Source organism: Schistocerca americana, chromosome 1 (genome assembly GCF_021461395.2).
Source record: "Schistocerca americana isolate TAMUIC-IGC-003095 chromosome 1, iqSchAmer2.1, whole genome shotgun sequence".
Taxonomy (NCBI): domain Eukaryota; kingdom Metazoa; phylum Arthropoda; class Insecta; order Orthoptera; family Acrididae; genus Schistocerca; species Schistocerca americana.
Window position 1 is genome coordinate 345,446,090 of NC_060119.1, and position 14,234 is coordinate 345,460,323.

General features: G+C 42.1%; 1 protein-coding gene across 2 annotated transcripts in view; it reads left to right on the forward strand.

The window, feature by feature from the left end:
• LOC124599161 (cholinesterase) overlaps nt 1-14,234 on the forward strand; it is a 183,105-nt gene that overhangs the window by 1,163 nt on the left and 167,708 nt on the right. The gene's annotated exons all lie outside the window — the stretch shown is intronic.

Sequence of the window (14,234 nt, forward strand, 5' to 3'; positions counted from 1 at the left end):
CAGTGTTTCTGCTACGCAGTGTTGTCTCTGTCAACTCCCTTATGGTATGTTTCAATAAAATGGTTTAGGAGAGGGTAACGAAGCTTGGCCGTTTGTGAAGTAAGAGTGAGTGTACATAGAACCGGATCAAACTACTTTTTCCACCGACGGCAAGGCTAGAGAGCCAGCGAGGACAGGAGTACTCGGTCTGCGGCAGAAGGTACAGGCTTCGAGACAATCTCACGGCTTCTGGAATGTGACGGCTTGGAATACAATAACTTTCAGCGACTATAAATGTTAGAAATGTAAAAAGATCACGAAGGTGCTCGAGAGAGTTGACGTAATGAACGTGGTTGATGCTTTGTAAACATCACACAGAAAGTAAAACATACAACCTTAAATGATTCGATGCAAGATAGTAGACGAAAACCATGTAGGGCCTTACGTAAATACTGTGTCCAAATTTGCTGAATATATTTCTGACACACTGAGTTTACTTAACATTGTCATTATCTCTGTCTTGCACCTCACGGTGTTTTGCACGGTATGAATGTAGATCAAGGAGATCAGAATGTGGATTCTAACCTTATATATATATATATATATATATATATATATATATATATATAGTATTCAGAGTTGCGTCTAAAAGGCGGAAAGTAAATATAAGGCAACATAATTTGCAGAAAAACTACCACTCGAAGCAGTATCTCCGTACTATCTTTCATCAGAGTAAAACAACTTCCAGCTCCCCAGCGCGATGCTTGAAAAATTGTAATGTAAATTTTCTGCAAGCTTAATCTGAAGATGACGGTACAATTAACTCCTCAAAATTAGTAATGCAAATAAATGAATACCCTAGTTCATTAAATGATTGGTTGCAATTGTTATGCCGGCCGCGTTGGCCATGCGGTTCTAGGCGCTCCAGTCCGGAGCCGCGCTGCTGCTACGGACGCAGGTTCGAATCCTGCCTCGGGCATGGGTGTGTGTGATGTCCTTAGGTTAGTTAGGTTTAAGTAGTTCTAAGTTCTAGGGGACTGATGACCACAGCAGTTGAGTCCCATAGTGCTCAGAGCCATTTGAACCATTTTTTGCAATTGTTATACGATGGTGTTTAATAACACTGACAGCCGTCAACCTTAAAATGAGGTTACCTACTCGTTTGAGAGGTACGCTGAAACTGTCAGTTCACCAGGTGGTTCAGTACAGTGTTCAATCTGCTACATGTACGATATGAGATAATTATAGCTTCTTTGATAACCTTGCTGCTTCATTCTTCTCTTTCATTCACATTCATACAAGCAAACAATCAATCGCAAATCTGTTTGCGCCGATGATATACCGGAAATGTTTTTCTGTTCGGCTCAACGCAGCTATGCCATGCACGGGGACTATATAAACACTGATATAAGTCATGGGATAGCGAGATGTATATATACATATGGTGGTAGTACGGCGTACACGAGGTATAAAAGGGCAGTGCATTGGCGGAGTTGTCATTTGTATCCAAGTGAGTCATGAGAAAAGTTTTCCGACTTGATTTATGTTCACACAATGGAACGCAGAATGGTAGTTGGAGCTAGAGGCATGGGACATTCGATTTCGCAAATCGATAGTAATGTAATTATCTGAAATCCACAGTTTCAAGAGTGGGCCGAGAATACCAGTTTTCTTTCGGGCATTACCTCTTGCCACGGACAACGCAGTGGCTGGCGGCACTCATTTAACGACCGAGAGCAGCGGCGTTTGCGTAGAATTGCCAGTGCTAAGAGACAAGCAACACTGCGTGAGATAGCCGCAGATATCAATATAGGACATATGAGAAAGTATCCATTAGAACAGTGTGGCGAAATACAGCGTTAATGGGCTGTGGCAACAGACAACCAACACGAGTGCCTTCGCTAACAACAAGACATCGCGTACAGCGCATCTACTGGGCTCGTGGTCATATCGGTTGGACCCTAGGCGACTGGAAAACTGTAGGCTGTTCAGATGAATCCCGGTTTCTTTGATGACTGTCGATGGTGGAGTTCGAGTGTGACGCAGACCCTACGAAGCCGTCGACCCAAGTTGTCAACAAGGCACTGCACAAGCAAGTGGTGGTTACATAACGATATGTCCTGTGTTTACATGGAACGGATTGGGTCCTCTGGTCCAACTGAACTGATCATCCACTGGAAATTGTTATATACGGCTAAGTGGGGACCATTTTCAGCCATGCGTGAACTTCCATGTTTCCAAAAAGCGATGGAATTTTTATGGAGGACATTGCGCCATGTCACTGGGCCAGAATTATTCTCAATCGTTTTGAAGAGCGCCCTGGACAATTCGAGCGAATGATTTGGTCACCCAGATCGCCCGACGTTAATCCTAGCGAACATTTATGGGATGTAAGCTAGAGGTCAGTTCGTACAAATCTTGCACCGGCAACACTTTAGCAATTATGGACGCGAGCATGGCTCAATATTTGCTCAGGGGACTTCCAATGATTTCGCTGATAACGTCGGCAGTAAGCTTCTTTCTTCCAACGACTTGTTGAGTACATACCTCTTCGAGTTGCTTTACTAAACCAGGCGAAAGGAGATCCGACCCAATATTAAGAGGTATCGCATGACTTTTGTTGCCTCAGTGTATTCAGTCTGCGACGAGTTGTAACGACAAGCGTATTTACACCAAAAGTAGGTACTCCTGTGAAGAACGAGGATCAGAAGCTCCTCATCGACAAGATGGTGTAATAATAGGTAATCTGTGTAGGACGCAGGAGAGGGAGAGAGAGAGAGAGAGAGAAGGAAAAACAATAACAACTTGTATAAGTGGTGACAGTATTACTTTCATCGAAAAGTTGATGTAAAATGGTAAAGCAGTATTGCTATGATGGTTGAATAGGTTTACGGTGGTGCTTTCCGAATCATCACCGCCATAAAAAGAGTGTAGGTAAGGTTTTTTTCGTGGGAGGAGCACGAAGTAGATTTATCGGAAGTGTTGTATTGCGTTTATTGACAAAATGCGTCATGCGATAAGCAGACCGATTATCTTCGTTGTCGATAACACCACACCACTCCTGACACTCCGTTCTCTTGATGATACGAGCTCCACCTGTAAAATCACATTCCCTGGTGCTCTTTACCGATAATATATAGTGGATTCATCTCACACTTCGGAAGTAATATACATATCGCCTGTAGGGATGACTTTTCCGTGCACCAGAATCTCAGCTTCTTAGGTCACGTATCAGAAACAGAAGCATCCAGTGTACATACAGTGCATAAAAGAGGAAAGAAACACGAAAAAACGTAGTGTGACAACTCACGTGAGAGGTGACAATATTACTTTTGTCATTTACATAGAAAAGTGCCCTCTGAAATGGTCAGTGTCTTTATGTTGGCTGAGTAGGTTTATGATGGATGGTACGTTGAGAATCATCCTCGTCATAAAAAAAAAAAAAAAAAAAAAACTGTGCAATTAAAAGGCAGTGTCAGGTATTCTAGGCATGAGCGCGACTGATGGCGGGACGATACAGGTATTGAACGTGAGATGTATTTCAAATGAAATATACTGTCACAACACCAAACAAAGAGAAGGGAATTCACACTTGTAATTCGTAATTCCAAAACGCATAGGCTAGTAGTTTTAGTTAAACTAATCACTCATGTACAAGGGAAGTCCTTCATTTTGCTTCTGCTGGTCTGAGAGGATTCGTTTTGCCGTTATATCTGTTTTTCGGCTCATGTTTTCCTTTGTCTATAGTGCTTTGACTTCTCCTATGGTAGTTTCCTTCCGTTAAGCTAAGGAGTAGTAAGTAATCAGGCAGTACACTTCCCTTCTAGAAGGGAATAGTTAAAAGCCATGTCTTACTATTCGTATTTACATTTCCTGCAGGCTTTCTGAACCATACCAGGCCAATATTAGGATGCCTCCTCGAAATAGGCCATGTCCCCTATCCTTTCTAACTGAACTACTACTCTGATGTAATCACCTTGACGTCGATACGACGTTTAACTCCCGTTCTTACTCCCTGTCTTCAGACAGGAAGCCTTACTTGAACATATTTGTTTTTTGTAATGATATCTTTATTTTGCAAACGATCTGCAATTTTTCATCCTGAGAAAAAAAATTTATTTCTCTTGCTGTACCCGTGCTTGACATTTACCTATCCGACAATGGCTCTTACTTTTCTTCTTCCACTGCACTTTGAGTATTAGGCTTTTGCCTGCCATGTTTTCTTTGGCCTTCGCAGACTTCTTCAGTCTACCGAATTGTAATTTCTGACTTTGTAAGGTAGTCTGTCAGCGTTCATTCTGTCGAGATGTCCAATCCATTTTATTCTGTTGCTTTTAGTTTTCTTTCTAACGTTAAATATGTTTCGTAACTTTTCGTTAACTCTGAATATGTGTTTGTGAAAGAAACTGAGTCAGGTCACGCTCGCACTACCTTTTCATAGCATGAGATAGTTTCTTAATGTCACTTTAATGTTTAGTAATTTTCGTTGCCTTCTGCCTGTAGGTGGTATAATGGTGGGAAATGGCGTGGAGTGGGAGGGGTCGGAGAAAGGCTTGAATATACGTGAGGGGGGAACAAAGAGAACCGTCCATGTTGCTTCTATAAAACCTGTTTCTGTTATTCATAAACAACATTCACAGTTATCAAGATTAATAGGAAACTCCTGCCTTTGATCATGATGATGATAATGATGTTGGTTTACGGGGCGCTCAACATCGTGGTCATCAGCGCCCATACAAGTCCTCAATCCTTCCATTTCCAGTCTGGCCACGTCTCGAATGTCGCCGGGTGGAGAAAATCCCCGACTCGGTCGAAAATCGAACCCCGTGATCCAGAGGCAGCAACGCTAGCCACTATAAACCGCGAGCTGCGGACTTTGATCATGATTATGGTCCAGAACAAAAAACAACTATAATAACGTATTTTTTATGTTTGTGCATGCGAACTGTACTTATATCAGAAGTAATTAGTTACATAAAAGCCGGCCGGTGTGGCCGTGCGGTTCTAAGCGCGTCAGTTTGGAACCGCGTGACCGCTCCGGTCGCAGGTTCGAATCCTGCCTCGGGCATAGATGTGTGTGATGTCCTTAGGTTAGTTAGGTTTATGTAGTTCTAAGTTCTAGGGGACTGATGACCTCAGTAGTTAAGTCCTATAGTGCTCAGAGCCATTTTTGAAGTTACATAAAAGAATTGCGGGATAAACAAATTTTTATTTGAGAACTTTTAACATTGCAGCGCGTCAGCAGTCGTGAATAATTTAATGATTATAAAGAATCCGCCTCGATTGCTAATAGAAACTGGATGTTTCGGCGCGGATAACCACGCCTTCTTAGGAATACATTAAAACTACAAACTGCCTAAAGAGACATTAATGTTGGACCATGCCTCTTTAGGCAGTTTGTTGTGTAGAGTATTCCGAAGAAGGCGTGGTTGTGCGCGCCGAAACCTAGGTCAACATCCGGTTTCTATTTGCAATCGAGGCGAATTCTTTATAATCATCAAATTTTTATTGCTTATAGAATGCAATTTATAATTTTAATTCAACAACAATCATGCTAATAGCGCGTGACATCGTCTCTAGCCTCGATAATGGCTTCAATTCGGCGAGGAAGAAAGTCCACATGCTCCTTAAGGTTTGTCGTATGCCAGATCCAGCTAACTCCATCCACTGGTGATTTGATCCCGCGGGATGCCCCCTCCACTGTTCCAAATAGCAACAGACATTTCCCTTGGGATTAACTACGGGTAATAGAGAATTAACCAACTTGCGACAGAATGCCTGAGTGTTCCTCAAACCAAGGACATACGTGTGCAGTCCTGTGGACATGGCTATTATCTTCGAAAGACAGGAATGTTCACAGTATGCTCATAATTCCGATGGAGGGAAAAAAAATGCAACAACTGATCACCGTGTATATTGAAACAAACATCGTGGTTCACGTTCTCGGTAATGTGTGTGGGTGGGCGCAAGTCATGGTACGAAAAACACCAACAAAACATGAGAGAGGCACCTACAAATGCTAGACAAACATATGGAAACACCGGGAGAAATGTGTGCTTGAATATGAATGTAGATGCTAGCCAAGCAAGCTGGTGGCGCTGTTGTCCTCCACCACGAACGGCACCTGTGCAATGTCTTCAATTCGTTATAAATGCCAGTTGTGTTCAGAATAATGTCCTGTGTAGTTGCGACTGTATTACGTCGGGGCTCAGTGAATTCGAACGGCACCGCGACAACACGAATGGAGCTCCGAAAGCATGGTATTGTAAGGCGAGTAGAATCCCAAAACCATTCATCAGTGATGAAAATGCATGTAAGAGAACAACTTGGTGCCGAGGCCATAAAACGTGGACAATGGAGCAACTGGAGACAGCCATTTCGTCGAATAAGTCTTGTTTCACATTGTTCCAACAGGTGGCCAAGTTGACATCACAAGAGCGAAACATGGTGAGAGCTCGATGATGACTTGAGTAGGTCATATCGTAGTTTTCCACGAGCTTCTTGGTTACTCAGCAAGGTCACATTATTGCCCAGGTTTATGTGACCATTTGGGCTGTTCATGTCCATCCTATGGTACAATGTTCGTTCCCTAATGATTACGCTCAAGACGACAGGTCCCTTGTTCACTAAGCACGCATCATCCAGGACTGGTTTTGTGAGCACGGGGATGAACTGTTGCATCTCCCCTGGCCTGCACAGTCACATCACCACAATATTGTTGAGCCTTTCTGGCCCACTTTGGAGAGAAGGCTGAGTGATCGCTACCCATCTCCATCATCATCATCTGAGTTTGCCACTATTTTGCAGGAATAGTGGTACCACATTCCCTTGGAAACCATACAGGACCTGTATTTATCCATTCCGAGACGACTGGAACCCGTTTTGAATGTCAACGGGATTCCTACACCGTATTAGGAATGGTAATAGATTATGTTTGCAACGTTTGCATATTTTTATTCAATTCCTGTACGGGCTAAGCTACACCCTCCACTCTCTACATGTTAAAAGCCCAGTTGGGATCGTGGATTTACTTAACGCTTTGCATTATTTGAAAAGAGACAACATCGCGACTGTCAAGTTAACGTGTTGTTTCGCCGTTTGAAGGCGTATTGCCTCATGTGTTGCTGCTGCGAGGAACGGACTTTCGCGAGTTACTCTCGGGGAAACTATTTCACTGACCGTAGATATCTCTATCGGGTTTGAAACCGATTGTTATTGATAAGGCTTGACATACGCTTCGGGTCTCTTTTACGACCCACTGTTCTTATTCCGTGTATCCTGGCTCAAATGCTACACCTCCATTCCTTGAACACACATAGGACACTCCGCTTCCATACACCAACAAATGGGGAAATTTCATTCACGGTGTGGTCATGGGCACGTCCAAACACGGTAGCTTCTTTCGGCCATTCTGTCACTTTCCACATCGATCCATCTTACTGCGTTGATTTCATACAACCGAACAGTACATCTGATGTCACAAGTCGAGAATCATGTGACCGCTTGGTACCATTTTCACGCCATATACCGCTATCCACAGTGATCAGTGTGTGTGAAATTGGTCAAAAAATGTACAAAGTTTTTTCTCCACCCACTAGTTCTGTAGTATGTTAGAAATACTGTCTCGAGTTTTCAGAGTTTAATTCGTGCTATAAATGATGTAAAAGCCATCTTGTTTCAACCAATGCGCAGTGCCACGCCCCTTTTCCTATACGCCTTGTTTGAGATATTTTATTATTCCCTGCCATTAGAGAGATATCTGTAGATTAACGAAGGCTCTGTGCACACTTAGGATGCGACTAATTACGATTTATTAAAGAAATGTACACACGATGGATCAGGGAACCCGAACGAAAGCTTTAATAACGTCATCTGAAAGAAAAGCCCGAAGACAAAATTTTGATCATCTACTATCGTTAAAATTTCCTCGTATGATGCTCCTCTGGTGTTCAACAATGGTAACACTGGAAGAATCAGAACGCTTACGAGATTATGATTTGATGCAGGTTGCTTCATTGAAAACCTATTCAAGAATGCCACTGCCGAACCACACGCCAGAAGGATCAGACTAGAAGAAAGGGATTACATGACGACCAAAAAGACCAAATGTATGACTATGGCCTACTTTGAGGTACTTGCTTCTGGCATAGATCCTAATAAAATTTTGTTCTGCGTTTCCCGTCACTTCATTTTTCACTGCACAAGGAATATTTTCTGCTGAACCATTGCAGACAAAAAGGGTGAAATTTGCTACAGAATTTGTACATACTACAACGCAACTTCCCTCAGTACAAAATTTTTCAAAGGGCTACTTTATTTAAATTTTTTAAAATGAAAATTGCTATGTTTCATAGAAATAAATTTTTAAAAATATTGCGAGACTTCTAAGACTGGTATTCAAAAGCTGGTACACGATTGTTTATCTAATTAATAAGAATAATATACCACATTTAGAAAGTGATAAGTAAACTAACCACCAAAAGTTCCTCATGTAGTAGTATATGGCCCAGAAGTGTCCAGCGACGACCTGATCACAGTATTTAACAAAAAAAATTGAAAAATCCAGATTATAGACAATCAATTTGGACAAAATTTGGTTCAATTATCTTCCGAACAGTAAAAGTTACATTCGTTTTTATATATCCACGTATTTTCTCATACAACCTCCCTAAGGGGTTGAGCTTATTTCTCTGAGTTGTCGATGATATTTCTGTTGGCATCAGTCAACGTGTTACCGGAAAACAGCTACCAATCTCGTACTCCGTATACGAGGGGTCTGCCCGGCTTGTGTACTACAGACATTACTATTCGCCGCACGAAGAGAGTTGCAAAATGACGTATCGTAAAAGGAAACGAGCTACCGTTCGTGTTTCGTACTCAGAGTGAATGATTCGAATGAGACTTTCGTAAGCACTGGTGAATCATTTGGCCGGCGTAACGGCGCCTTCCACGAAGTCGCTTCGTAGACAGGAAACGGGTACAGATACACGGCGAGAAACGCGTGTCAGCAAATGCTGCAGCACGTTCCTGAGTATCTCTCTCTGCCGTAACAAAACTCAGATAAAAGGCTTAAGCTGGCCTTTATCGCTGTGAAGTCCCCAATTAGCCATCCCTTGTCACACTTAGCTTCTGCAAGTCTACAGAATGGAACACTTGAACATTTCCACATCTTAATGTGAATCAGACATCGGTTGCAATGATACTGCGAGTGGATTTGATAAACAGATCCGCAACCAAAAGTAATTACTAACAAAATCTTCCTGACAGGTTGCAGCTGACTGCAGATAGACGCAGGCGAGCGCCAGTCCAGGATAAGCTCGTCCATTAAGGATACTGTAGTACATGTGGCTTTGTGTTAATCAAAAACAAGTACAGATGACTGTGGCCAGTCACTTACGAATTATTTGTTTATGTGCATAACTGTCTTTCGAATAATTTGTCAGCTCCATCTTCAGATGTGGCATGCAGAAGTTATACAGGGTGGTCCATTGACCACGAAATAAGCGCCAAACGAAAAAACTACAAAGAACTAAACTTGTCTAGCTTGAAGGGGGAAACCAGATGGCGCTATGGTTGGCACGCTAGATCTACATGTACATGATTACTCTGCAATTCACATTTAAGTGCTTGGCAGAGGGTTTATCGAACCACAATCATACTATCTCTCTACCATTCCACTCCCGAACAGCGCGCGGGAAAAACGAACACCTAAACCTTTCTGTTCGAGCTCTGATTTCTCTAATTTTATTTTGATGATCATTCCTGCCTATGTAGGTTGGGCTCAACAAAATATTTTCGCATTCGGAAGAGAAAGTTCATAAATAGATCTCGCCGCGACGAAAAACGTCTTTGCTTTAATGACTTCCATCCCAACTCGCGTATCATATCTGCCACACTCTCTCCCCTATTACGTGATAATACAAAACTAGCTGCCCCTTTTTGCACCCTTTCGATGTCCTCCGTCAATCCCACCTGGTAAGGATCCCACACCCCGCAGCAATATTCTAACAGAGGACGAACGAGTGTAGTGTAAGCTCTCTCTTTAGTGGACTTGTTGCATCTTCTAAGTGTCCTGCCAATGAAACGCAACCTTTGGCTCGCCTTCCCCACGATATTATCTATGTGGTCTTTCCAACTGAAGTTGTTCGTAATTTTAACACCCAGGTACTTAGTTGAGTTGACAGCCTTGAGAATTGTACTATTTATCGAGTAATAGAATTCCAACGGATTTCTTTTGGAACTCATGTGGATCACCTCACACTTTTCGTTATTTGGCGTCAACTGCCACCTGCCACACCATACAGCAATCTTTTCTAAATCGCTTTGCAACTGATACTGGTCTTCGGATGACCTTACTAGGCGGTAAATTGCATCGTCATCTGCGAACAACCTAAGAGAAGTGCTCAGATTGTCACCCAGGTCATTTATATAGATCAGGAACAGCAGAGGTCCCAGGACGCTTCCCTGGGGAACATCCGATATCACTTCAATTTTACTCGATGATTTGCCGTCTATTACTACGACCTGCGATCTTCCTGACAGGAAATCACGAATCCAGTCGCACAACTGAGACGACACCTCGTAGGCCCGCAGCTTGATTAGAAGTCGCTTGTGAGGAACGGTGTCAAAAGCCTTCCGGAAATCCAGAAACACGGAATCAACTTGAGATCCCCTGTCGATAGCGGCCATTACTTCGCGCGAATAAACAGCCAGCTGCGTTGCACAAGAACGATGTCATAGGTCAAACGGATATCAACTGCGTTTTTTTAAAAAATAGGAACCCCCTTTTTTATTACATATTCGTGTAATATGTAAAGAAATATGAATGTTTTAGTTGGACCACTTTTTTCGCTGTTCAGACCAATCTTATGGTGGGAATTGCTTTGCCTTAGTACAGTTGCCAGATCATGAGATTTACACCTCTTAAATATGTTGCAAATATAACAATTTATCCAAAACACCAACAGATTGTGACTGTTCACGGTTACTGTAGGACGTGTTTATAAGTCTATCAAACAGTCACAATCGAAAGCTTCCCGAATGGCTATAAATTGCGGTGGCCAACACTTGCCGTACAATGTTATCTTTACACTAAATCTTGCAGGAATGGGGGAAAGAAATACAGTAGAAGAAGAATGGGTAGCTTTGAGGGATGAAGTAGTGAAGGCAGCAGAGGATCAAGTAGGTAAAAAGACGAGGGCTAGTAGAAATCCTTGGGTAACAGAAGAAATATTGAATTTAATTGATGAAAGGAGAAAATATAAAAATGCAGTAAATGGAGCAGGCAAAAAGGAATACAAACGTCTCAAAAATGAGATCGACAGGAAGTGCAAAATGGCTAAGCAGGGATGGCTAGAGGACAAATGTAAGGATGTAGAGGCTTATCTCACTAGGGGTAAGATAGATACTGCCTACAGGAAAATTAAAGAGACCTTTGGAGATAAGAGAACCACTTGTATGAACATCAAGAGCTCAGATGGAAACTCAGTTCTAAGCAAAGAAAGGAAAGCAGAAAGGTGGAAGGAGTATATAGAGGGTCTATACAAGGGCGATGTACTTGAGGACAATATTATGGAAATGGAAGAGGATGTAGATGAAGATGAAATGGGAGATACGATACTGCGTGAAGAGTTTGACAGAGCACTGAAAGACCTGAGTCGGAACAAGGCCCCCGGAGTAGACAACATTCCATTGGAACTACTGACGGCCTTGCGAGACCCAGTCCTGACAAAACTCTACCATCTGGTGAGCAAGATGTATGAAACAGGCGAAATACCCTCAGACTTCAAGAAGAATATAACAATTCCAATTCCAAAGAAAGCAGGTGTTGACGTGAAAATTACCGAACAGTCAGTTTAATAAGCCACAGCTGCAAAATACTGACACGAATTCTTTACAGACGAATGGAAAAACTGGTAGAAGCCGACCTCGGGGAAGATCAGTTTGGATTCCGTAGAAATACTGGAACACGTGAGGCAATACTGACCTTACGACTTATCTTAGAAGAAAGATCAAGGAAAGGCAAACCTACGTTTCTAGCATTTGTAGGCTTAGAGAAAGCTTTTGACAATGTTGACTGGAATACTCTCTTTCAAATTCTGAAGGTGGCAGGGGTAAAATACAGGGAGCAAAAGGCTATTTACAATTTGTACAGAAACCAGATGGCAGTTATAAGAGTCGGGGGGACATGAAAGGGAAGCAGTTGTTGGGAAGGGAGTAAGACAGGGTTGTGGCCTCTCCCCGATGTTATTGAATCTGTATACTGAGCAAGCAGTAAAGGAAACAAAAGAAAAATTCGGAGTTGTTATTAAAATCCATGGAGAAGAAATAAAAACTTTGAGGTTCGCCGATGATATAGTAATTCTGTCAGAGAAAGCAAAGGACTTGGAAGAGCAGTTGAACGGAATGGATAGCGTCTTGAAAGGAAGATATAAGATGAACATCAACAAAAGCAAAACGAGGATAATGGAATGTAGTCGAATTAAGTCGGGTGATGCTGAGGGAATTAGATTAGGAAATGAGACACTTAAAGTAGTAAAGGAGTTTTGCTATTTGGGGAACAAAATAACTGATGATGGTCGAAGTAGAGAGGATATAAAATGTAGACTGGCAATGGCAAGGAAAGCGTTTCTGAAGAAGAGAAATTTGTTAACATCGAGTATAGATTTAAGTGTCAGGAAGTCATTTCTGAAAGTATTTGTATGGAGTGTAGCCATGTATGGAAGTGAAACATGGACGATTAGTAGTTTGGACAAGAAGAGAATAGAAGCTTTCGAAATGTGGTGCTACAGAAGAATGCTGAAGATTAGATGGGTAGATCACATAACTAATGAGGAAGTACTGAAAAGGATTGGGGAGAAGAGAAGTTTGTGGCACAACTTGACCAGAAGAAGGGATCGGTTGGTAGGACATGTTCTGAGGCATCAAGGGATCACCAATTTAGCACTGGAGGGCAGCGTGGAGGGTAAAAATCGTAGAGGGAGACCAAGAGATCAATACACTAAGCAGATTCAGAAGGATGTAGGTTGCAGTAGGTACTGGGAGATGAAGAAGCTTGCACAGGATAGAGTAGCATGGAGAGCTGCATCAAACCAGTCTCAGGACTGAAGACCACAACAACAACAAATCTTGCAGCCGCAGCATATGTGTCGGCAACTGAGAGAAATTTGCTATCAATAGCCTTTAATGGCATTGCAGAATAAAGAAAAAAAGGTGTTAAAACATTTGAAAAGAGTCTCATACATGCTTAAACACCACATTGTAAAAACATACGTCAAGTGACAGTAACCAGAACCTCTGGGCTAAGCCTGGCGTAGTCATTTCCGCGCTTACTGCTGAAGTTGGCCCAGACTATCTCCGTTGGCGCAGAAGTCGATCAGGGCGTAATCATCGTATGTTTACAACGTTGTTACTCCCCTTTCCAACCGTAGAGACGGTCGGTAAATAAATTTGGACACAATTTAGCAAAATGTTATTTTTGGTTTATTTCATTATAAAATGCCAGGGGCAGATGTGGACTCTGACCACAATTTATTGGTTATGAACCGTAGATTAAAACTGGAGAAACTGCAAAAGGTAGGAATTTAAGGAGATGGATCCTGAATAAACTGAAAGAACCAGAGGCTGTAGAGAACTTCAGAGGGAGCACTAGGAAACGATTGAAACAAGGGAATGAAATACAGTAGAAGACGAATGGGTAACTTTGAGAGATGAAATAGTGAAGGAGCAGAATTAAATTTAATTGATGAAAGGAGAAAATATAAAAATGCAGTAAATGAAGCAGGCGAAAAGGAATACAAACGTCTCAAAAATGAGCGAGTGCAAAATGGCTAAGCAAGGATGGCTAGAGGACAAATGTGAGGATGTAGAGACATACATCGCTAGGACTAAGATAGATAATGCCTGCAGCACAATTAAAGAGACTTTTGGAGAAAAGTTGAATATCAAGAGCTCAGATGGAAAACCAGTCCTAAGCAAAGAAGGGAAAGCAGGAAGGGTCTATAGAAGGGCGATGTACTTCTGAGCATATTATGCAAATGGAAGGGGACGTAGATAAAGATGAAGTGGGAGATATGATACTGCGTGAATAATTTGACAGAGCGCTGAAAGACTTAAGTCAGAAAAAGGTCCCAGGAGTAAACAACATTTTATTACAACTACTGATAGCCTTGGGAGAGCGAACCATCACAAAACTCTACCATCTGATGAGCATGGTGTATGAGACAGGCGAAATGCCCTCAGACTTCAACAAGAGT